Source organism: Hevea brasiliensis, chromosome 14 (assembly GCF_030052815.1).
Source record: "Hevea brasiliensis isolate MT/VB/25A 57/8 chromosome 14, ASM3005281v1, whole genome shotgun sequence".
NCBI lineage: Eukaryota > Viridiplantae > Streptophyta > Magnoliopsida > Malpighiales > Euphorbiaceae > Hevea > Hevea brasiliensis.
In genome coordinates this window covers 86,185,203-86,208,608 of record NC_079506.1, presented here as the reverse complement: position 1 = coordinate 86,208,608, position 23,406 = coordinate 86,185,203, and positions in this window count along the sequence as shown.

Here is a 23,406-nt window from a genome sequence, read left to right as displayed (position 1 = left end):
TCCTAAAGCCATTGGCAACAAATTATTTTTGTAGCATCTACATGGAGAAATCATTGTTGCCAAAGGTTATAGACAATGTACATATGATAAAATATTTTTAAAAAATTAATTTCAAATGAGCTTTGTTATCTAATGGCAATCATTTCTTCATGCACCTGATGCAAGGCAAGGGTGGATTGCCAAAAGGGTTGCCATTTCATGCAAATTAAATGAACAAATTAATCGAGTCTTCCATGACAACTTATTTAAATCCACCCTTGCCCCTTTTTTTACTGAGTTAGCAGAATCTTCTCAATTATATTCAAACTAGATATTTACCCGCACGGACATTTTTATCTTTTAAAAATTTTTAATGGAATAAATGATAAAAATATAGTATCTAAATTTAGAAAAGATAAATGTAAAAAAAAAAAAAAAAAAACTTAAAATTTTAATAAACCTTGTAAATATATATTTGTAGGAACTATTGTCTATCATTTCCGCATGCATTTTTTACTATAACTTTCATTATCTGATAATGGATTTAATGGAATAAATAATAAAAATATAGTATCTAAATTTAGAAAAGATAAATGTAAAAAAAAAAAAAAAAAACTTAAAATTTTAATAAACCTTGTAAATATATATTTGTAGAAACTATTGTCGATCATTTCCGCATACTTTTTTTACTATAGCTTTCATTATCTGATAATGGATATTTATAATGATTTTAAATTTATATATATAGGCTTTTAATTTTTGCTATATATCAAAATTCAATAGAATTATTTTTTAATAGTAATTTTACTTGTATTCATTCATATTATATATTTGTGATTATGGCTTTTTATTAGTCGTTATTATGTTCATTAATTATTTTTCATATTTACTTATCATTAACCTATTTATCTTTCTATCATAACTTGGCTTTATGTTATGGCTTTATTTTATGATTCAGTTTTATAATATTTATATAAATATAGATTTGTATAGATGTTATGTTAAGAATTAGGAAACCGAAAAGTCACACTAATATTGGTGATAATAATATGACCATAAATTTAATAAGACAAATACATTTTATTTAATATATACATATTAATTATTAATAAATAATAATAAAATATGGCTAAAACATATAGAAAAAAGATGTTATTTTTTGAAATATATAATTAAATTTTTATATTAAGCATTAATAAACTAAAAAGTCACATATTAGTTTTATAGTATTAATAAGACTAATGAACTTTATTCAATATATACATATTAATTACTTCATCTGTCTATTTTTATCTGTCACTTTTCAAAAATTATTTTGTTTAAAATTATCTATCGCTTTAAGAAAATTAAGAAGTATTAATTAATTTTTTTCCAATTTTACCCTTATCACTACTAAACACTAATTATTTTTACAATTTCCTAAAACAAATTTTATCACCTCTCTCTCTCAATTAGGTGAGATAAAAGGTAATTTAGTCAAATCTGATGCAAGGCTTGGACAACAAGGCAGAATGTTTTTCTAGCTAATTTTAATTTTCAACAGTCCTAATTTATCTAAGATATCTTGGGAAGACTTCCAGCAGCCGTAAAAATTATATTAAAATTAATTAGAAAGTCTCCTCTCTATTTATGACTTATTAATGTTTTCCTACTTTATTTAGGATTTAATTTTCTTGTTTAGTTAATATCTTCTTATTATATTTTAATTTATCTAAAATTTCTATTTAGTAGTTTTACATTCCTATTAGTTTTAGGAGATTACTATCTATAAATACTCTTATTTACATATAATTTAGAGACATATTATTATTAATAAAAATTCAGCAAAGATTTCTCTTCTTATTTTTACTCTTGTGCATGGAGTGTATTTCTATTTGAGCTTCACTATCATAGCGGGAAAATCACCCCAATTGAGATGGCTTACCTTGATGGAGGTGGTGATTACAGTGGTTCTTGCAACAGTGATCAAGGAACTAGAGTTCTTTACCATAGGGACAAAACATTGCAACGATGGGAGTGACGTACAAAGTGACGGATGGATCTCAGATTTGAGCGTATTGAGAGACACCTCAAAGAAATTGTAGATCATCTTAGTGCTTGGGAACTAAAACAAACTGGAATTGGGTTGACAAAAGAAGGCTAGGAGATAGTGTAGCTCATGGTAACCCTACTTATCAACCAATTTATGCACGTAGACAATATGTCTACTATGATGATTCGGAGGAGAAAGATGACTATGAATCTATCAAGTTCAATAGGCAAAAACAATGTTATAGGAGAAGAGGCGCGCATGGGAATCTTGAAAAGTAAAATCGATTGAAATTTGATATTCCTTATTTTTATGGGGATCTCAACATAGAAGAATTCTTAGATTGGATGGCAAAGGTGGACCAATTCTTTGATTATGTGGACATAGCACCTAAAAAAAGAGTCAAATTGGTGGTTTGTTGGTTGAAAGGAGGTGCTTCTGCTTGGTAAAAATGATTGCAATCTAGGAGAGCAAGAGAAGGAAGGGGACCAGTTCGTACGTGATTCATCATGAAATACTTGTTGGAATAAGAATTTATGCCTTTGGATTATGAACAAATTTTATTCCAACAAAAACAATAAAGGGGTCCAACCAAAGCCCTTACTGGTTGTGAAACAAGAAAGTAAAGAACAAAAGGAGCTTCAAGATTCAACAATACAACTTGATGTGGATGAGCCTAAATTTGAAGAACTGGAACCTGAAACTTTAATTGAATTTCCTTTTGCTATGGTTGTAGATGATGAGCTTCAATTGAAAATCATTGGACCAACTATTCTAGAAGCTAAAACTGATGACGATAAGCAAGAAAAGCTTCAAGAATGTGCTTTTGAAAATGTGGAATATCATGGAAACTTCAATGGAAGTTGAGGAAAAGCAACACATGGAGCCAATATTGGAGATTGGAGGAAATCAAGCACTGCAGATCGAAGACTTTTCAAACTCCTTAGTTTTTATTATTTCCTTTGATTTTATTTGTCCAGGTGTTGTTATAGAGAAAAAGGCGAGGGTGAAGTTGATCAACTCAATCTTGTTTAAATCTCCATTTTTTTTCTTCGTCAAAGAAAGCTATATGGTGTACTTTTTCAAAGAATTTCTTCATTTCTTTCCACTTTAAAATTCAAGGAAGGAATTATTCTAAGAGGGGGAGAATGGTACTAGAGTTGTTATGGCTATGTTTTTGGATTGTTGCCAGTTATTTTAACTCTAGGATGAGTTTTTTTTTTTTTTTTTTTTTTCAAGTGGGGGAGTATAATGTGGGGCTTGGACAACAAGGCAGAATGTTTTTTTTAACTAATTTATATTTCCAACAGTCTTAGTTTATTTATGACATCTTGCGAAGATTTCCAATAGCTATAGAGATTGTATTAAAATTAATTAGGAAGTCTCCTACTCTATTTAGGACTTATTAATATTTTTTCACTTTATTTAAGATTTAGTTTTCCTATTTAGTTTATATCTTCATATTGTATTTCGGTTTATCTAAAATTCCTATTTAGTAATTTTACATTCTATTAGGTTTGGGAGATTAATATCTACAAATACTCTTATTTACTTATAATTTAGAGACAGAGCATTATTAATAAAAAAAATTCAACAGAAGTTTTTCTCCTTATTTTCACTTTTGTGTATGGAGTGTGTTTCTATTTGAGCTTCACACTGCATCAAAATCAAAGAATATTTTATTATAGTTTAAGTGATTTAATTACTTTTTTAATCATCATAAAAAAACCGTTAATGGAGTATTATTAATGATAAATATACACATTTTTTGCAATTATAAGTCACAAGTATAGATTATTAATTTTATTTAAATTTTTATTTTAAGTATCAAGAAACTAAAAATACATATTAATGAGTGGTATCATAAAATTAATAAATTTTATTTAATATATACATATTAATTATGATCAATGATAAAAATATACATTTTTACTATTATTATTAAATGAACTTTCCTTCATTATAATGTTCTAAGCAATTTTAATTTGGATCCACGTTTTCTATCATTTAGTTTTTTAAGTTTTTAATATTCATGACTTAATTTCTGTATTTTTAAAATCAAATTAGTTGGTCTCTGTACATGGATTACACAAACACTTTAATCAGTTCATCCAAGTTTTGCACATTTCTTCATTAGTTAAAGCAGTCAATTGTATAAAAACATGTGAAGTTGTCAAAAAATATTGGGAAATAATAATTCTTATGCCTATTTGGAAAATATAATAAAAAAAAACTACAAATGAATATTAAGAAGATAAATCATAAATAACTTAGAAAAATATATCAAAAGTAAATAATTAAATAAAAGAATTAACCTAATTGCCTTTCATATAACTCCTAAAACCTAACCCTTCCTCTAATCTCAACCTCCCTCTTTCTCAACCTTGGCTAATACAATTTTTCTAAAGAAAAAGTCAAAAAATAAAAGAGAAATGGAGCAATTTCTTTCCCAAGTTTAGGATGGAGGGGAAAATTCTAATGGATAGTGGATAAGTAAGGGGAGGATGGAAAGAGGATGATGATCAGGTTAAGAAAAAAAAAATAAAGATTTTAATGTTGTTTAACTTTACTTGATTATTATTTTTTTTTTGGTATAAAACGCTCCAATTGGAAGCTGAACTCAAGACAGCTTTAAAAATGACTCGAGTATTATTGAATTAAAAGCTCATTGATAATTTTATTTGATTATTTTATTTATTTTTTTAATTATTATTGTTGGTAAAGGGTGTTTTTGAAATTTCACATTACTGCTTGGACCAATGGAAAAATGCAAAATGTAATAGAAGGAATAATGCAATAATGAAACTTTTATAAGGATAAATTAGTTCGACTTTAAAAATATAAAGATTGATTCATTAATATTTTGTATTCTTTTTAGATTAAGTGGTAATTTACTTTCTTTTCAACTCTTTTACTTAGTGGTATTTGGTTCACTTTTTAAATAAAGTTGATAGTTGATAGACAATCAAACAGGCGAATCAATTTATTTAGTAAACCTATCAAAACTACAGTTGATAGCGAATAGACTATCTATCAATTGCAGTTTGTATTAGTAATATTTGTAAACACCATATTTTGGCCGACCTCCGAAGTCAAGAAATTTTTAAACTTTTCACTTTAATTATCCACTCTCAACCAATGTCCTTTGATCACAAATGGCTTTTCCGAACTCACCGATTGCTCGACCCTGGAATAAACCGATCTCTCGCTTAAGTTGATGGTTTTCCGATCTCTTATCAGATGGGTTCAAATCAATATTGGGTCTCCGGACCATCCAATCTTGCCTACTGATATTCTCCGATCTCTCTGTACTAATATTGCGGAACTTCATTTGGCTAATGTTATGATCGGGTTTCTCACTTGAATGCCCCAGATATGCCTTAAAATGAAGTTAAGGTTTCCATCCGGTCTAATGACAATTCCGATCTTAAGAGTTCAAGTCAACGTCAAACCTTTGCAACTCTAATGTTTTACTCGGTATTTGGTCATGACTTAGTCCGATCTCATGTTTACGTGGAATGTTTTTTCAATCTGTTATACTCTGATTAATAGCCGCTTTCAAGTTTAATATTCAAATATGTTCAATCAATTAAGTACTCAGACAATTTGAACGCTTTTCCGATCTCATCAAGAAATTGAACAAAAGAGGGATTTCTATTCATTTCAAAATAAAAAAATATATACAAGTCATTCAGCAGGTGGATCTCCCCCAGCCTGCTCCCCAGGTATAATATCAGCTCTCTGATCCTCTCCCTCTCTCTCCGGCTCCTCGTCGCTCTCCTCTTCGGCCTCTGGAATGAGCTAATTCATCCAGGAGAAGTCTTTCTTAGGATAACGCTTCCTCAGCTCGGCCAGGAGGTCATTATGGGTGTTCACATATGCCCCAGCCTCTTTTGTTGTGCTTTCATCTTCTTTGGCCTGGAGCTTGTCCTCCTTGGCCTGGAGCTCCTCCTCCTTCGTCCGAAGTTCCTCGGCAAAATGACCAAGATCGGTAGATCTACCAGCTCGGGAGACTTCGAGTTCTTGCTCCACCTTGGCTATTCTCTCATTGTACTGCTTCATCCGATCTTCCAGTCTGGCGATGTAATCATTGGCAGAAGAGAGTTGAGCTTGTGCAGCTGAGGCATCTTGGACCGCCTTAAGAATCTCCTTCCTTAAGGCGTGGGCCTTCTCTCTGATCACATGCTGATTCGCAATAGCCTCCAAGCCCAAAATCATTGTTTGAGTTAAAATGTCATCGATACTCTCTTCTGCCAATCTGTTTCGATCTTCTTGGAAGCAGATGGAAGCTCCCATGACTTTGGCCAGACCAGGATTCCCTCAGGTGGAGCGGTTCCTTTCTAGCAATTGGATTAGGAGTTGAGCGCCCCAGGAAAGCATCCTAACCGTAGGACCAGAAGACTCCCCTTCCACATTGGAAGAGATCGGAGGAAGTGGGGGAGGTGGAAGTTCGATCTGCTGAGGAGGAGGAATGATGACCTCTACTTCTGGGATTGGTTGCTCCTGAGGTCAGGGAGGAGAGCTCGGTACTTCTACCAATTCTCGCTGAGGAGTCTGAGCAGCAGTAATAGTGGCCTCCTTCATCACCCGTACCTTTTGAGAGACCTCTCTCTTTCACTTGCGGCTCTCTTTAGAAGTGTCACCACCCGCCATACCTGCACAGAGAAGAAGTCAGTGAGTTCGCTAAGATTCAGAGGCTAGAGATGTGGATTATACCAGGACCGAGGTTAGAGAGCTGAAGCTCGTAGTCTTCATCGGTGATCAGCCGCATCATCTACCACTTCAGTTCAGCCATAACCGCATATAAACACGAGAATTTATGGGTGGATGCCTGGGATTTTAAGTCTTTCACCATGGCACCTTCGTCCTTATTTAAGGTGATCTTCTTCGGAATCGAAGCGACTAGGTGTTGCCAACTCCGTGGGATACCCTCAAAGCCGTTCGAAATCTTGCTCCTCAGTATAAAGAACCGGTTCTTCCAGTTCTTCAACGAAGAAGGTAGATCGGTGAAGAGCCCACGGTTCGGCTTTGCCTGAAAGAACCAAAATTTGTCATCCTTCCTTCGGGCAAGCCTATGCAGTTTAGCAAAGACTTTAGCCGTGGGCTCCAATCTCTTAGCTCGGTAGAGGCCCCGGAAGGCTACTAAAGTCTGCCAGGAGTTCGGATGCACTTAAGCTACCGAGACATGGTGGAACTTTAGGACGGCCTTGTAAAATCCGCCCGAGGGGAAACGGAGCCCGAGCTTCAGCTGCTCTTCGTATACCATGATGAGATCGCCTTCATCAAAGAAGTGATCGGCCCGATGGTCGCCATGGCATTTGATTAGTTCAAAGGAGTCGATCCACAGATTGTACTCCTAACTTATGGATTGTAAATTGGTTTCTCTCAAGACGGATGACTGTAACACCCCATTGCATAGCCTGGTAGATTTCGCTGTTCCGGTGACCGGTGTCGGTCCGGACAATTAAGGGAATTAGGACCACACTTAAGACAACTTGAGAAGCCATAAACACAAATAATTAGTAATGTTTAATTAGTTAACTATAAATAAGAAAAATGGAACATAAGAGGTTAAACGAGCCGAGAGTCACAGCGATGAGTGACCTCCTCAGGAACGACTGCGAAGTCATTTTAAACTCAAATTTCGAACCGTAAAAAGTGACGCTACGGTCCTTAGGACCCTTATAAACACAGTGGAAAAGAGAAAATCACAAAAAAGAACTGTTAAGCCAGTCAAATAATTAGGTCAGGGAGCCGGAAGAAATATAGAATTATTTGCAAACCGGGATGAACCGGCGAGGGGCAATTTGGTCAATTGACCCCGAGAGCTGACTCCTGACCTAACTGTCAAATAAAATTAGAGAAAAGAAAATTTTGGAATCGAGAATTAAATTAAAGAACTAATATAAAAAAAAATAAATAGAAAAAAAGAAAAGGAAAGAGGTTGGAAAAGTCAAAGGGATGACATCATGTATGATGTCATAAAGGTTTAATTTAATTATTTTATTTATTTGGGAATTTTGGTCTTGAAAAAGGGATAAAGATGAAAAAAAAAAAAAGAAAAGAAAAAAAAAATCACTTCTTCTTCCATGTTGTGCCGCCCCACCTTCTTCCTCTCTTCTCCATGAAAATTTCTTCCATTAAGCTTACACTTAAGCTTAATTTGCTTCACTTAATCTTCATAAATCCCATAAAAACCTTGTTAGACCTTGCAATCTCAACTTAAGCACAAGAAAGAAAGAAGAAAGAAGGAGAGAAATTGGAGAATTGGCATTAAAGTTGAGGTTAGTATGCTAACTTACTATTCTTCCATTCAAATGCATGTTTAGGTAACTGAGTGAGCTTAGAACTTGATTTAAATGAAACAAATATGGGGGAAGAATTAAACTGAAATTTCGTCCAGCCTAAAGGGAGTATGGATTGCATGAATTTAATGGGTTTGAATGAGTTTAGGAACCCTACTTAGTTGATTGATTATGGTTTAAAGTTTTGAATTTAGTTAATTGCACAATTTAAGTGAATTAGGGTTTGGAGGCTAGGGTTTGTGAACCAAAATTTGGACAAATGCATAAATGGCATGTTTAACCTATTGTGAAATGAAATAATGGTCAATTATGACCAAATAAGTTGTGTGGGAATTGTTGGAATAAAAATAAAATTCGTAGGTCCAATGGTCATGCTGGCAGCATGACCAAACCCACTTTGAAGGACCAAAACTCAAATTTTACAAGTCCAATTGATATGTCACCAATTGGAGATGAAAATAGACATAAAAGAGCACAATTTTCATTAAGGAACCATGGCCAAAAACTGACCAAAACTTGGTGAAACAATTGACCAAAGTGGAATGAGAGCAGGCTGCCACTGCACTAAACTGACCAAATGAACAGTAACTGTTCATTTGGTCATAACTCGAGCTAGGTAGGTCAAATTGACCTGAAATTTTAACCGTAATTAGAGGAGATATAGATCTAAAACTTTCATGAAGAACATCACCCCAAATTATGCCATTAACCCATTCAAATTATTGAGCAAAGTTGAGTTATCAAACCTGCAACTCTGCAGATTTTCATTTGGGCAGTAATGTTTGGATAGCTATAACCCTCTCTAGAAAACTCGGATTTAGGCGATTCTTGAACCGATGGAAACCTAAGACATAGTAGAACATTTTATATGAAGAAAGTGAGACCAAATTATGAACTTAACTTGATCAAATTACTGACCAAAATTGGATCAAAATCTGCCAGAACCCAAAATTGCAGCATGAACAGTGCACGTGAACAGTAAACTTATTTTGGCCATAACTTGAGCTACAAAACTCCGATTAAGGTGATCCAAAAATGAGAATGCACTTAAGACAATAAGGAACATTTTCTATGAAGGAAGTTTTGTTAAACTCCAACAGTAGATCGACCAATAGAATAGTGCAACTTCGGAGAACTAAAACCGAAAATTGGCAATTTTGCCAAAATGACCTAAGCTTTAAACAAATGACCAAAACCAACAAGTTTGGTGACCAAAATGTGGTATGTGGGAGAAGTTGGAGTTCCCATACCTATTAAGCCTTAGAAAGTCAATAATTTGACTTGAATAGTGCAATGAATAGTAACCCGAAATACAAAATTTCGAGAACGTCGAATTTAACACGTTAGAGCTAGGTAAATGTGAAGTTAAGTTTATTTTGGATTTATTTTAAGTTCTAGTACTGAAACATTGTAAAATTGCGTGTTTCAGTGAAAAAGAATACCGGGACAGAACCCGAGGAGTCGAGTCAAGGCCAACAGGCGACTCGTTTGAGGTTTGTGCACAACATTACTATGCTTTAAAAATTCATTGATTAAATGAATGAAATATGCATTTTATTGTTGCTTTGAATTGTTGAAAGTATTGTGACCTTACTTATGATGTTTTGATTTAAATTGTGAAAGTTATTGTGTATATTTGAAATGACAATATTTAGCAAATTGTTAAGATAAGTTTTGAAACCACAGTATCATGACCATATATTTGAACACCTCACTAGCACGACTAGTGGGGGTAATTAGTTTCAAATTTTGATTCCTTCTCTGGAGAAGTGTTGAGGTGTGCCAGTAGAAGAGGATGTGAATGGATATCCATATATATGAGCTAGCTAGCCTTGTGATATGATTTCTCTTTAGCCTCTGGCTATTGAGATTCATGTGATTTCTCTTTAGCCTCTGGCTAATGAGATTCTATTTGTTTCGAATGGCGTGATCTAACTGTGGGTTTTATGAAATGTGTTTTGATACTTCGAAATGAACTTGGTTTGCATTAAAATCTCATGATTCATGTTTTATGTTTAATGCTCATGTTTAGTCAAATTTTGAATAACTGTGATTTATATTTTGCATAAAGATTATTTAGTATGTTGTGCACCACTGAGTCCTAGTACTCAGCGATAGCTTTATTCTTTGTCGCAGATCTGAGATTAGAGGAGCAGCGAGTTTCTTGAGGTGTGTGAAGTCATCAGCTTGAAGTCTTCGGGTATAATTTAGACCCTAACTGTAAATACTTCTTTTGATGTATATATTGCACATAAATGTATGGACATGTAAAAATGGGTCTTGAGCAGCTTGTACACAAATTTGTATGAAGTTTGTAATAAAGTTTAGTTTGTGTTTCTTTTGATATAAATTTGTAAGGATGTGTATAAATTGTTTTGTTTTTAATGAAATATGAATGATATTGATTGACAGTATTTTGAGAATTATTGAACTTGTGAATTTTGAGAAATTGGTTGAGATTGAGTATGAATTTGAAACAGTGGTTAGAAAATTATTGGAAGTGCTTTTATTTCAGGTATTTGAAGAACTGGTTTCTCAAAATACAGAGGAAACTCTGTCAAAATTTTTATAAAATTTGCGTAAAAATAAAATGGGCCAAAAATATTAACTAGTTTTAATTTAACTAAATGTTTTAAGTACTTATTAGACAATACTCACCACTTGTCAAAAATTAGAAAATTGTTTTAAAATCCCTTGTAGGATACTTAATGAGTTATCGGTAGGTGAAGTTCGGTAGTTCATTAGGTATTCTACGGGATCATGTTATGTCTTACAGAGGGGTAAGGTGTGACATGTTTTAGTGGTATCAGAGCGAATTTTTGAAGTATGTTTTAACCTATGAATTTGTGTCTTTTCTTTGTTAAGTACAACTGTTCAATGTCCATAATTGTTACATACAGTGCATTACATCATGAATATGAACTAACGGAGGGAAATCTCCATGTGTTACTTATTCAGGAGATACCCTAACTCCAGCTTGAAATGGAAGAAGGGAATCGCTCAGTTGAGCAGTCTGTTGAAGCTGAGGCACAAGGGGAAGCCCCAGCTTTACCGAATGTTAGTGGGTCGTGACACCCCACAAATGCCGCGATTTCTGCCTGATTCGCCAGAGATGGCTGTGATGTTTCAACAAATGGCTGGGGGTATGCCTGCTCAAGCTCCACCCCCAACCACCTGTGGTACAACCACTACCTCCAGCCAGACAATATGATAAATTACTGAAGTATGGGGTTGCAGAATTTAAGGGTATAGTGGACCCTTTAGAGGCAGAGCAATGGCTTGAAAGAATGGACAGAGTGTTTAAGAAACTGCAATGCCATGATGAACTAAAGTTTGAGTATTCCGTGTCTCTACTGCAAGGGGATGCATATGATTGGTGGAAGACCATCCCCCACAGCTTAGCTGAACCATCAGTGCTAACCTGGGATGACTTCATTAGAGAGTTCAGACAGAAATACATCCCAGACGCATATGTTGATCAGAAATTGTAAGAATTTTTGAGTTTGAAACAAGGAAATCGATCAGTGGCGGAGTATGAGAGGGAGTTCTCCCGCCTGAGTCATTATGCTGGGAGTCTCCTTACTACCAGCAAGGCAAGGTGCAAGAGATTTGAGACCGGTTTGAAGCCCAGCATAAGGATGCAAGTTGTGGGATTTCGACACAGCAACTTCTCAGAGCTTATGTCTCAAGCACTTGAACTGGAGAGAGTTGAAGCAGAAGCAACCCCAGTGAAGGAAAAAGCCGAGAAATTAGAAAAAGAAAAGGGGGAAAAATCAGTTGAACAGAGTTCTGGTGCTACCTCTGGAAAGAAAAAGAAGTTTAGTGGACCCAGCAGGGGTCGAGGTGGAAGATTTGGTAGGGGCCGATTTTGCGGGCGAGACCCCTAGGTGCAGTCGTGATCGGCGAGGGTTCACATTCTGCCCACCCCTGTGAGACTTGTGGCAAGATTCATGGGGGGGAGTGTTATTGGGCCACTGGAGCCTGTTTTAACTGTGGAGGCAAGGGCCATATAGCAAGAGACTGCACTAGTGCTCCATCTTCGAGATATGGTCCAGCTCCTACTACTGCCGAGGGATCTATTCAAAGTCCTGCTCCTAGAGGTTCACAGTCATTTGGCAGAGGAAGAGGCAGAGGTATAGAAATGCTTGCCAGTGATCGAGGCACGATTGGTCGATGCACAAGGAAGTGCGTCAGCCAGAGTCTACATAATGAGACAGCGAGAAGAGGCTGAGACTTCCGATGTGGTAGCTGGTACATTCTCTATCTCTGATCAAAAAGTATTTGTATTGTTTGATCCGGGTTCAACCCATTCATATGTTAGTGCTAGCATAGTCAGTTCACTTGCTGTTTCATGTGTGCAAATGGGTTTTGAAGTGCTAGTAACTAGTCCGTTAGGACAAGAGGTCCGGGTCAACAGAATTTATAGAGACTGTCCTTTGGTGATCCAAGGACATGTTTTCCTGTCCGACTTGATTGAAATGCCCTTCAGAGAGTATGATATCATCTTGGGCATGGATTGGTTAGCCAGGCATCACGCCATGATTGATGTGAGAAAGATCACTTTTGGTCTCCCTTTGTACGGTGATGTGGTAATACACGGGGAGAGGCATTTACTGCCATCAAACATCATTTCGGCTGCACTAGCCAGAAGGATGATCAGAAAGGGGTGTGAAGCATACTTGGCACATGTGATAGACACCCAAGTGGGGAGTCTAACACTAAGAGACATCCCTACTGTATGTGATTTTCCGGATGTGTTTCCTGATGAATTGCCAGGATTACCTCGAGAAAGAGAGGTGCAGTTTGAGATTAATGTTATGCCTGGTGTGGACCCAATCTCCATAACGCCATATAGAATGGCACCTGCAGAATTGAAAGAGTTGAAAGTGCGATTGCAGAAGCTTGACAAGGGCTTTATCCGCCCTAGTGTGTCACCTTGGGGAGCGCCAGTGTTGTTTGTAAAGAAGAAAGATGGCACTCTCCGTTTGTGTATTGATTATCGGCAGCTGAATAAGGTGACAATAAAGAATAGATATCCATTGCCCCGCATTGATGACTTGTTTGATCAGTTAAGGGGTGCAGCTGTGTTCTCCAAAATTGACCTGAGATCAGGTTATTATCAGCTGAAGGTACAAGAGCAAAGTATTCCTAAAACTGCCTTCAGAACCCGCTATGGCCATTATGAATTCCTAGTCATGCCATTCGGGTTAACTAATGCTCCGGCTGCTTTTATGGATCTGATAAACACTATCTTCAGACCATACCTCGACCAGTTTGTTGTGGTATTCATTGATGATATGTTGGTCTATTCGAGGAATGCAGAAAAGCATGATAGACATCTGCGGATTGTACTGCAGACTTTGAGGGAGAAACAGCTATATGCCAAATTGTCGAAATGTGAATTTTGGCTGAAGGAGATATCCTTTTTGGGGCATGTAGTATCAGAAAAGGGCATTAAGGTAGATCCAAGTAAGATTGAAGCTGTCCTTAATTGGAGGCCACCCAGAAATGTCACAGAGATTCGTAGTTTTCTGGGTTTACCTGGATACTACCGTAGATTTGTGAAGGGATTCTCCATGTTGGCATCTCCATTGACCAAGCTACTTAGAAAAGATGTAAAATTTCAGTGGATGGATAAATGCCAGCAAAGCTTTGATGAATTGAAGAGATGTTTGACTGAAGCTCCAGTCCTGACTTTACCTACACCGGGTAAAGAATATACAGTTTACAGCGATGCTTCTCATAATGGGTTAGGTTGTGTGTTGATGCAAGATCGAAATGTCATTGCCTATGCATCATGCCAGCTGAAACCGCATGAGAGGAATTATCCGACACATGATTTGGAGCTTGCAGCCATTGTGTTTGCTCTTAAGATCTGAAGACACTATTTGTATGGGGAAAAGTGTTACATCTACACAGATCATAAGAGTTTAAAGTATTTGGGCACCCAGAAAGAGCTGAATTTGAGACGGAGGAGATGGTTAGAGTTGATAAAAGACTATGATTGTCTGATAGACTATCAGCCAGGGAAAGCTAATGTTGTGGCTGATGCCTTAAGTCACAAGACTATGGCAAGTTTACAGGTTACTTCTTTGTCTTTGGTACATGAGTTGAGATCATTACATGCCAGTTTAGAGATTAATGATGAGGGGCAGACAGCAGTTGCATGGCATGTACAGCCAGTGTTGATTGATCAGATTAGAATGGCTGCTCAGAATGATCAGAAGTATCAGAAGTTGATCGAAGAAGTCCGACAGGGCAAGAAACCAGAATTCTCAATCAGAGATGATGGTCTATTGCTACACCAGGGCAGAATGTGTGTTCCTAATGATGTTGATTTGAGGCAGATCATTTTGAAGGAAGCACATGAGTCTCCTTTTGCCATGCACCCTGGTGGCACAAAAATGTATAGAGGGCTAAGGGAGCACTACTGGTGGATGGGTATGAAAAAAGATGTGGCAGAGTTTATTTCCAAATGCCTAACTTGTCAGCAAGTAAAGGCAGAGCATCAAGTACCCGCTGGGTTGTTACATCCACTACCAGTACCAGAGTGGAAATGGGAGAGAATAACGATGGATTTTGTGATGGGACTTCCGAGGACACAAAAGAGTCATGATGCAGTTTGGGTCATTGTTGACAGACTGACTAAATCTGCTCATTTTCTGCTAGTCCAGATGGACTACAGTTTAGAAAGATTGGCCAAGTTATATATCGATGAGATTGTGAGACTGCATGGAGTGCCAGTATCCATTGTGTCAGACAGAGATCCTAGGTTCACTTCTAGATTCTGGGGTAGTCTTCAGAGAGCCCTAGGAACTAGATTGAACTTCAGTACTACATTCCACCCACAGACAGATGGCCAGTGTGACACCCCTTACCCGTGTACAGTATACCCGAGTAAGTAATGCCACCCGGTGTACCGGCACACTCTAATATTCCTCAATTAATTTAGACAATGCTTTTGCATATAATTTATGAAATATAATTTATTTAAACCATTTATCAAAAGTATCATTCATTTAAGGTTCCGAAAATTTTAAAGAAAATCCGGCGGAGTACCGGCTAAAAATGGAGAAAACCGTTCTTCGGAACCTGTTAAAAACACTTCCAATATTTTTATTTCATCATCTCAAGCTCCAATATCCAAAATCTCAACAATATTTCTCAATTTCAATTCTCAATAATCTTTTCATTTATCAAACATCCATTATCAACACCAAACTCAATATCAAGATTTCAACATTTCAATTTCTATTTTCATTCATCATTCACATGTGATGTTCGCTTATAAATCACAAGTAAACATTTACTTCTCCATTAACAAATACAATTTTCATAATTTACATATACATCAATATACATTACACAAGTTTAATTACATATGAAGAAAAATCTGCTACAAAATATCAAAATGACAAAATGACACCTAGTGCCCTACCAATGCTGCTGCAGTAGTGAGGTGACACGGACACGGTGCGAAGCGTCGGATGGACTCACCCGACCGTGGTCTACTGGGCTCACGATCAGGATCTCCAGTACCTACGCGTGGCAAAAGCAACGCGCTAAGCAATAATGCTTAGTGGTGCAATAATATAATAACAAGAAATAACAGATATAAATATGTATTGCATGTGCATGTTTTGTTTGTCATGTATTTGTATATCCATTCATTTATTTCTTCTACATTGCTCAATTTCATTCATTTGGTTGCCCCAAGTAACCTACACTAGACGACTGGACTAGATAACGGGTAAACTGGCACTGGGTACCTAGTACCTCGGGCCGTCACACGATCACATATGCATCTCCCGGTGTGCAACAGAACAGCTAACAAGCTGTAAATAATATCAGGCACAAGGCCAAGTCTCAATGCAAAGTCAGAATGGCTAAAAGCCATAAAATCACGGAATAGCATATTGCCATGTGCAGTACTGCTAACTGAACCCTATTGGCATGCCAAACTATCCAAACCAATCTTGTTAGGTATACTAGGGCATTTGAAACTTTTAAATTCTTCAATCTTTGAATTTCAAGTTTTGGTGTTACTATTCACCTCTATGGTCAACTAAAATGTTGACTTTTTGATAGCAAATATGTACATTGACTTTGGCACTCCCAATATACCACATTTAGTGTTTAAAACTTGTTGGCATTAAGTGTTAATACCATTTCAAAGTGTAACTCAACACAAGCAGAATTTTCCGTTTTGGTGAGTCAACTTCACTGTTCCATTGGACACTGTTACTGTAGGAATTTGAAGAAATGTAAAACATGAAAGTTTTTCCTTATTTTGTCTAGTTGAATTTCCTTTTTTGAATAACTCCATTTGGAGTTTTGTAGCTCCAGATATGGCCCAAAAACCCAAGCTGTCCGGATATGCATTCTGCAGAAAATTACCATATCTATAGTGCATGAACAGTGACTGGAACCACTTGTTTGGATGGGTTCTGGCCATAATTTGGGGTAGGTTCCTTCATGAAAGTTGTTTGTCTATGTCTTAACTTGTTGCTGTAAAAATTTCAGGACAATTAACCAAATCTACAGTGAGTTATGGCCAAATGAACAGTTTGGTCAATTCTGCAGAGGCAGTTTTAGGGTTCCGGATTGGGGCCAAGTTTTGGTCCTCTTGCTTTGGTCTTTTGGGCATGGTTTCTTCAGCAAAAATGTGCCATTATAAGCCTAGTTTCATGTCCAATTGGCCAAACATCAATTGGACTAACACAGCCCAAGTTATGGCAGTGCAAAGGGACTGAATTTTCAGTCCCTATGCTGCTGTCATAGGGCAGCCTGCAACCTCACTTTGCCATAGCATTTTTAAGTTCAATTTGTGGCCAACATACCTCAAATGGTCACTTATTGACCATTAGAGTGTTATTTAATAGGTTGGTAAGCCAAGTCAATTTTTCATGCCTCAAAATCCTAGTGTCCAAGGCAATTTACCCATAAACCTCCATTAGCACCCTAGTTAAACATCTATGTAAATATATAACTTAAATACAATCTTCAACTCATGCTAAGTCCATTAAAAACATTCAAAACCCTTCCTCTATTAGGGCTGCCAAAATTCAAGTGTTCATACCCATAGGTTTTTTGTTCATTTAAACTACAAATCTTACTAAGTTCAAGTTCAAAATCATGGAAATAAAGAGTTTAATGGGTATAAGTGCACTAACCTTGTTTGGGCAGAATTTCCAAAGCCCTAAACTTCAATTTCCTTCCTCTTGTTGGCTGCCAAGAGCTTTAGCAAGGTGCTAGGGCAAATTTTTGTGAAAGGAAACTAGGGTTTTAGGGTGAAATGAAGGAGGGAATTAAGCTTTGATTAAGTTGTCAATGGTGGTTTGGTTATCTAAGGGTTTCGGCTGGTTTGGGATAAGGAAGAAGGCAGCTGCATTTTTGTTCCTTTTGGTCTTCATTTTGTCCTTTATTTGTTAGTCAAAGGATAGCTCAATTGTGATTGGTTGGTGAGTAAGTAAGTGACATCATGTGATGTCATTTTTGCATTATTTTGCATTTTCTTTTCTTTTCTTTCACTACTCATTTCAAATTTCATTTCTAGTAATGTTTATTCATATTTTATGTTATATTAATTATTTACTCAACTGGACAAGTCGGCCAAAAATCACCTCGGAAGGCGAAATGACCAAAATGCCCTCCGTTTGGCTTAACGGGTCAAAATTGTCTGTACCGATTGAAAAATTTTTCTAGGTATTTTCTTGGCATTCTAATGCCATGGAAACCTCAATTACCCTTCTCTGGAGTCCCAAAAATTATTTTATAATTTTTCCCCCTGGACTAGGGCTCCTCGTTGCGAGAACCGCAACTTCCCTTCGGTTACCCATCGCTTGGGCACCAGCTCGTTTTGCTTGGTTGTATTTTATTTCTAAAATTTTTACTAAGTGTTTCTTATTAATATTTGAGTTAATTATGGTTCCTGACTTTAGTTTAAATATTTTTCCGGACGTTCTAGCTGTCCGGACCGACACCGGTCACCGGAACAGTAGGATATACGGAATGGTTACCGGGAGGGTGTTACAGCCAGTCTGAGAGAGTAATTTAGATCTTGGAGGACATGCTATGGGCTTGTGTGATTGAGTTTGAGGGTAGTTGGGATACACACTTGCCTTTGTTTGAGTTTGCTTACAACAACAGCTACCAATCAAGCATTGGGATGCCTCCATATGAAGCTTTGTATGGCAGAAAATGTAGAACCCGTTGTGTTGGAATGACGTGGGTGAAAGAAAGATGATCGGACCCGAAATTGTTCAACAGACTGAAGAGAAAATCAGGGTGATCAGAGATCGACTTAGAGCTGCATCAGACCGTCAAAAGTCCTATGTTGATTTGAAAAGAAGGGATATTGAGTATGCAGTGGGTGAGAAAGTTTTCCTCAAAGTTTCTCCTTGGAAGAGAATTATGAGATTCGGCAGAAAGGGGAAACTGAGTCCTCGTTTCATTGGGCCATATGAGGTTCTGGAAAGAGTGGGTCCTTTGGCATATCGGTTGGCACTACCTCCAGAGTTGGAGAAGATACATAATGTCTTCCATGTGTCTATGTTGAGGAGGTATCGATCAGACTCATCTCATGTACTACCAGTGGAAGAAATTGAAGTGAATCCAGACCTCACATATGAGGAAGAACCCATAGTGATTCTGGCTTATAAGGTGAAGCAGCTATGGAACAAGCAGATACCGTTGGTAAAAGTGCTGTGGAACCATCATTCGGGCCAATAAGCTACTTGGGAACGAGAGGAGGACATGAGGAGACAACACCCACAACTGTTCAGAGATTGATACCAGGTAAAAATTTCGAGACGAAATTTATTTTAAGGGGGGGGGGGGGGGGAGAATTGTAACACCCCATTGCATAGCCTGGTAGATTTCGCTGTTCCGGTGACCGGTGTCGGTCCGGACAATTAAGGGAATTAGGACCACACTTAAGACAACTTGAGAAGCCATAAACACAAATAATTAGTAATGTTTAATTAGTTAACTATAAATAAGAAAAACGGAACATAAGAGGTTAAACGAGCCGAGAGTCACAGCGATGAGTGACCTCCTCGGGAACGCAGCTGAAGTCATTTTAAACTCAAATTTGAACCGTAAAGTGACTGCGGTCCTTAGGACCCTTATAAACACGATGGAAAAGAGAAAATCACAAAAAGAAGCTGTTAAGCCAGTCAAATAATTAGGTCGTGAGCGGAAGAAATATGAAATTATTTGAAAACGGGATGAACCGGCGAGGGCAATTTGGTCAATTGACCCAGAGTCGACTCTGACCTAATCAAATAAAATCGGAGAAAAGAAAATTTCGGAATCGAGAATTAAATTAAAGAACTAATAGAAAAAAAAATAAATAGAAAAAAAGAAAAGGAAAGAGGTTGGAAAAGTCAAAGGGATGACATCATGTATGATGTCATAAAGGTTTAATTTAATTATTTTATTTATTTGGGAATTTTGGTCTTGAAAAAGGGATAAAGATGAAAAAAAAAAGAAAAGAAAAAAAAATCACTTCTTCTTCCATGTTGTGCCGCCCCACCTTCTTCCTCTCTTCTCCATGAAAATTTCTTCCATTAAGCTTACACTTAAGCTTAATTTGCTTCACTTAATCTTCATAAATCCCATAAAAACCTTGTTAGACCTTGCAATCTCAACTTAAGCACAAGAAAGAAAGAAGAAAGAAGGAGAGAAATTGGAGAATTGGCATTAAAGTTGAGGTTAGTATGCTAACTTACTATTCTTCCATTCAAATGCATGTTTAGGTAACTGAGTGAGCTTAGAACTTGATTTAAATGAAACAAATATGGGGGAAGAATTAAACTGAAATTTCATCCAGCCTAAAGGGAGTATGGATTGCATGAATTTAATGGGTTTGAATGAGTTTAGGAACCCTACTTAGTTGATTGATTATGGTTTAAAGTTTTGAATTTAGTTAATTGCACAATTTAAGTGAATTAGGGTTTGGAGGCTAGGGTTTGTGAACCAAAATTTGGACAAATGCATAAATGGCATGTTTAACCTATTGTGAAATGAAATAATGGTCAATTATGACCAAATAAGTTGTGTGGGAATTGTTGGAATAAAAATAAAATTCGTAGGTCCAATGGTCATGCTGCTGGCAGCATGACCAAACCCACTTTGAAGGACCAAAACTCAAATTTTACAAGTCCAATTGATATGCCACCAATTGGAGATGAAAATAGACATAAAAGAGCACAATTTTCATTAAGGAACCATGGCCAAAAACTGACCAAAACTTGGTGAAACAATTGACCAAAGTGAAATGAGAGCAGGCTGCCACTGCACTAAACTGACCAAATGAACAGTAACTGTTCATTTGGTCATAACTCGAGCTAGGTAGGTCAAATTGACCTGAAATTTTAACCGTAATTAGAGGAGATATAGATCTAAAACTTTCATGAAGAACATCACCCCAAATTATGCCATTAACCCATTCAAATTATTGAGCAAAGTTGAGTTATCAAACCTGCAACTCTGCAGATTTTCATTTGGGCAGTAATGTTTGGATAGCTATAACTCTCTCTAGAAAACTCGGATTTAGGCGATTCTTGAACCGATGGAAACCTAAGACATAGTAGAACATTTCATATGAAGAAAGTGAGACCAAATTATGAACTTAACTTGATCAAATTACTGACTAAAGTTGGATCAAAATCTGCTAGAACCCAAAATTGCAGCATGAACAGTGCACGTGAACAGTAAACTTATTTTGGCCATAACTTGAGCTACAAAACTCCGATTGAGGTGATCCAAAAATGAGAATACACTTAAGATAATAAGGAACATTTTCTATGAAGGAAGTTTTGTTAAACTCCAACAGTAGATCGACCAATGGAATAGTACAACTTCGGAGAAATAAAACCGAAAATTGGCAATTTTGCCAAAATGACCTAAGCTTTAAACAAATGACCAAAACCAACAAGTTTGGTGACCAAAATGTGGTATGTGGGTGAAGTTGGAGTTCCCATACCTATTAAGCCTTAGAAAGTCAATAATTTGACTTGAATAGTGCAGTGAATAGTAACTCGAAACACAAAATTTCGAGAACGTCGAATTTAACACGTTAGAGCTAGGTAAATGTGAAGTTAAGTTTATTTTGGATTTATTTTAAGTTCTAGTACTGAAACATTGTAAAATTGCATGTTTCAGTGGAAAAGAATACCGGGACAGAACCCGAGGAGTCGAGTTAAGGCCAACAGGCGACTCGTTTGAGGTTTGTGCACAACATTACTATGCTTTAAAAATTCATTGATTAAATGAATGAAATATGCATTTTATTGTTGCTTTGAATTGTTAAAAGTATTGTGACCTTACTTATGATGTTTTGATTTAAATTGTGAAAGTTATTATGTATATTTGAAATGACAATGTTTAGCAAATTGTTAAGATAAGTTTTGAAACCACAGTATCATGACCATATATTTGAACACCTCACTAGCATGACTAGAAGGGGTAATTAGTTTCGAATTTTGATTCCTTCCCTGGAGAAGTGTTGAGGTGTGCCAGTAGAAGAGGATGTGAATGGATATCCATATATATGAGCTAGCTAGCCTTGTGATATGATTTCTCTTTAGCCTCTGGCTATTGAGATTCATGTGATTTCTCTTTAGCCTCTGGCTATTAAGATTCTATTTGTTTTGAATGGCGTAATCTAACTGTGGGTTTTATGAAATGTGTTTTGATACTTCGAAATGAACTTGGTTTGCATTAAAACCTCATGATTCATGTTTTATGTTTAATGCTCATGTTTAGTCAAATTTTGAATAACTGTGATTTATATTTTGCATAAAGATTATTTAGTATGTTGTGCACCACTGAGTCCTAGTACTCAGCGATAGCTTTTATTGCTGTCGCAGATATAGAGATTAGAGGAGCAGCAGACTGAGCTGCTGAGGTGTGTGAAGTCATCAGCTTGAAGTCTTCGGGTATAATTTATACCCCAACTGTAAATACTTCTTTTGATGTATATATTACACATAAATGTATGGACATGTAAAAATGGGTCTTGAGCAGCTTGTACACAAATTTGTATGAAGTTTGTAATAAAGTTTAGTTTGTGTTTCTTTTGATATAAATTTATAAGGATGTGTATAAATTGTTTTGTTTTTAATGAAATATGAATGATATTGATTGACAGTATTTTGAGAATTATTGAACTTGTGAATTTTGAGAAATTTGTTGAGATTGAGTATGAATTTGAAGCAGTGGTTAGAAAATTATTGGAAGTGCTTTTATTTCAGGTATTTGAAGAACTGGTTTCTCAAAATACAGAGGAAACTCTGTCAAAATTTTTATAAAATTTGCATAAAAATAAAATGGGCCAATAATATTAACTAGTTTTAATTTAACTAAATGTTTTAAGTACTTATTAGACAATGCTCACCACTTGTCAAAAATAAAAAAAATTGTTTTAAAATCCCTTGTAGGATACTTAATGAGTTATCGGTAGGTGAAGTTCGATAGTTCATTAGGTATTCTACGGGATCATGTTATGCCTTACAGAGGGGTAAGGTGTGACAATGACAACTCATCAATTGGCAGGTTTTCCCTTCTCGAAGAGGTCCCCTGCTTCGGTCTCGTAGTCGGACTAGTGATCGAAACAATGGTCATGCTGGGGCGTCCGCTTGGATCAGTCGCGTTGCCTTCTTCCGAGGTCCACGAAATGTGGACAGAAGGCGGGCTTGCAGCTCTCTGACCCTCGACACTGCTCATTTTCGAAAAAACAAAAAGAAATTAACCAATAAAAGAATCAAAACCCTTATCGGAGTGTAATCGGTGCCTGAAAATTTGAGAAAACGAGAGAAAATGTTGAGATTGCTAGGGAAGTTCTGAAAATGACATAAGGAAGCAATTGGCTCACCTATCCCCTATTTATACCCGTTTGAGCATTAAATGCTCACGAAGTCCCAAGCGATGCATCGGTTAGCGAAATCGGATTGCTTCCTCGACCCGTCGCGGGAAGGTACCAGAAACATAATAAAAATAGGATAAATGAGAACGTTTAACCAAAGGTCATCAAATTGAATAAATTTTCAAAGCAAGGATCATATTAGTTACACTTATCAGAGATCGAAA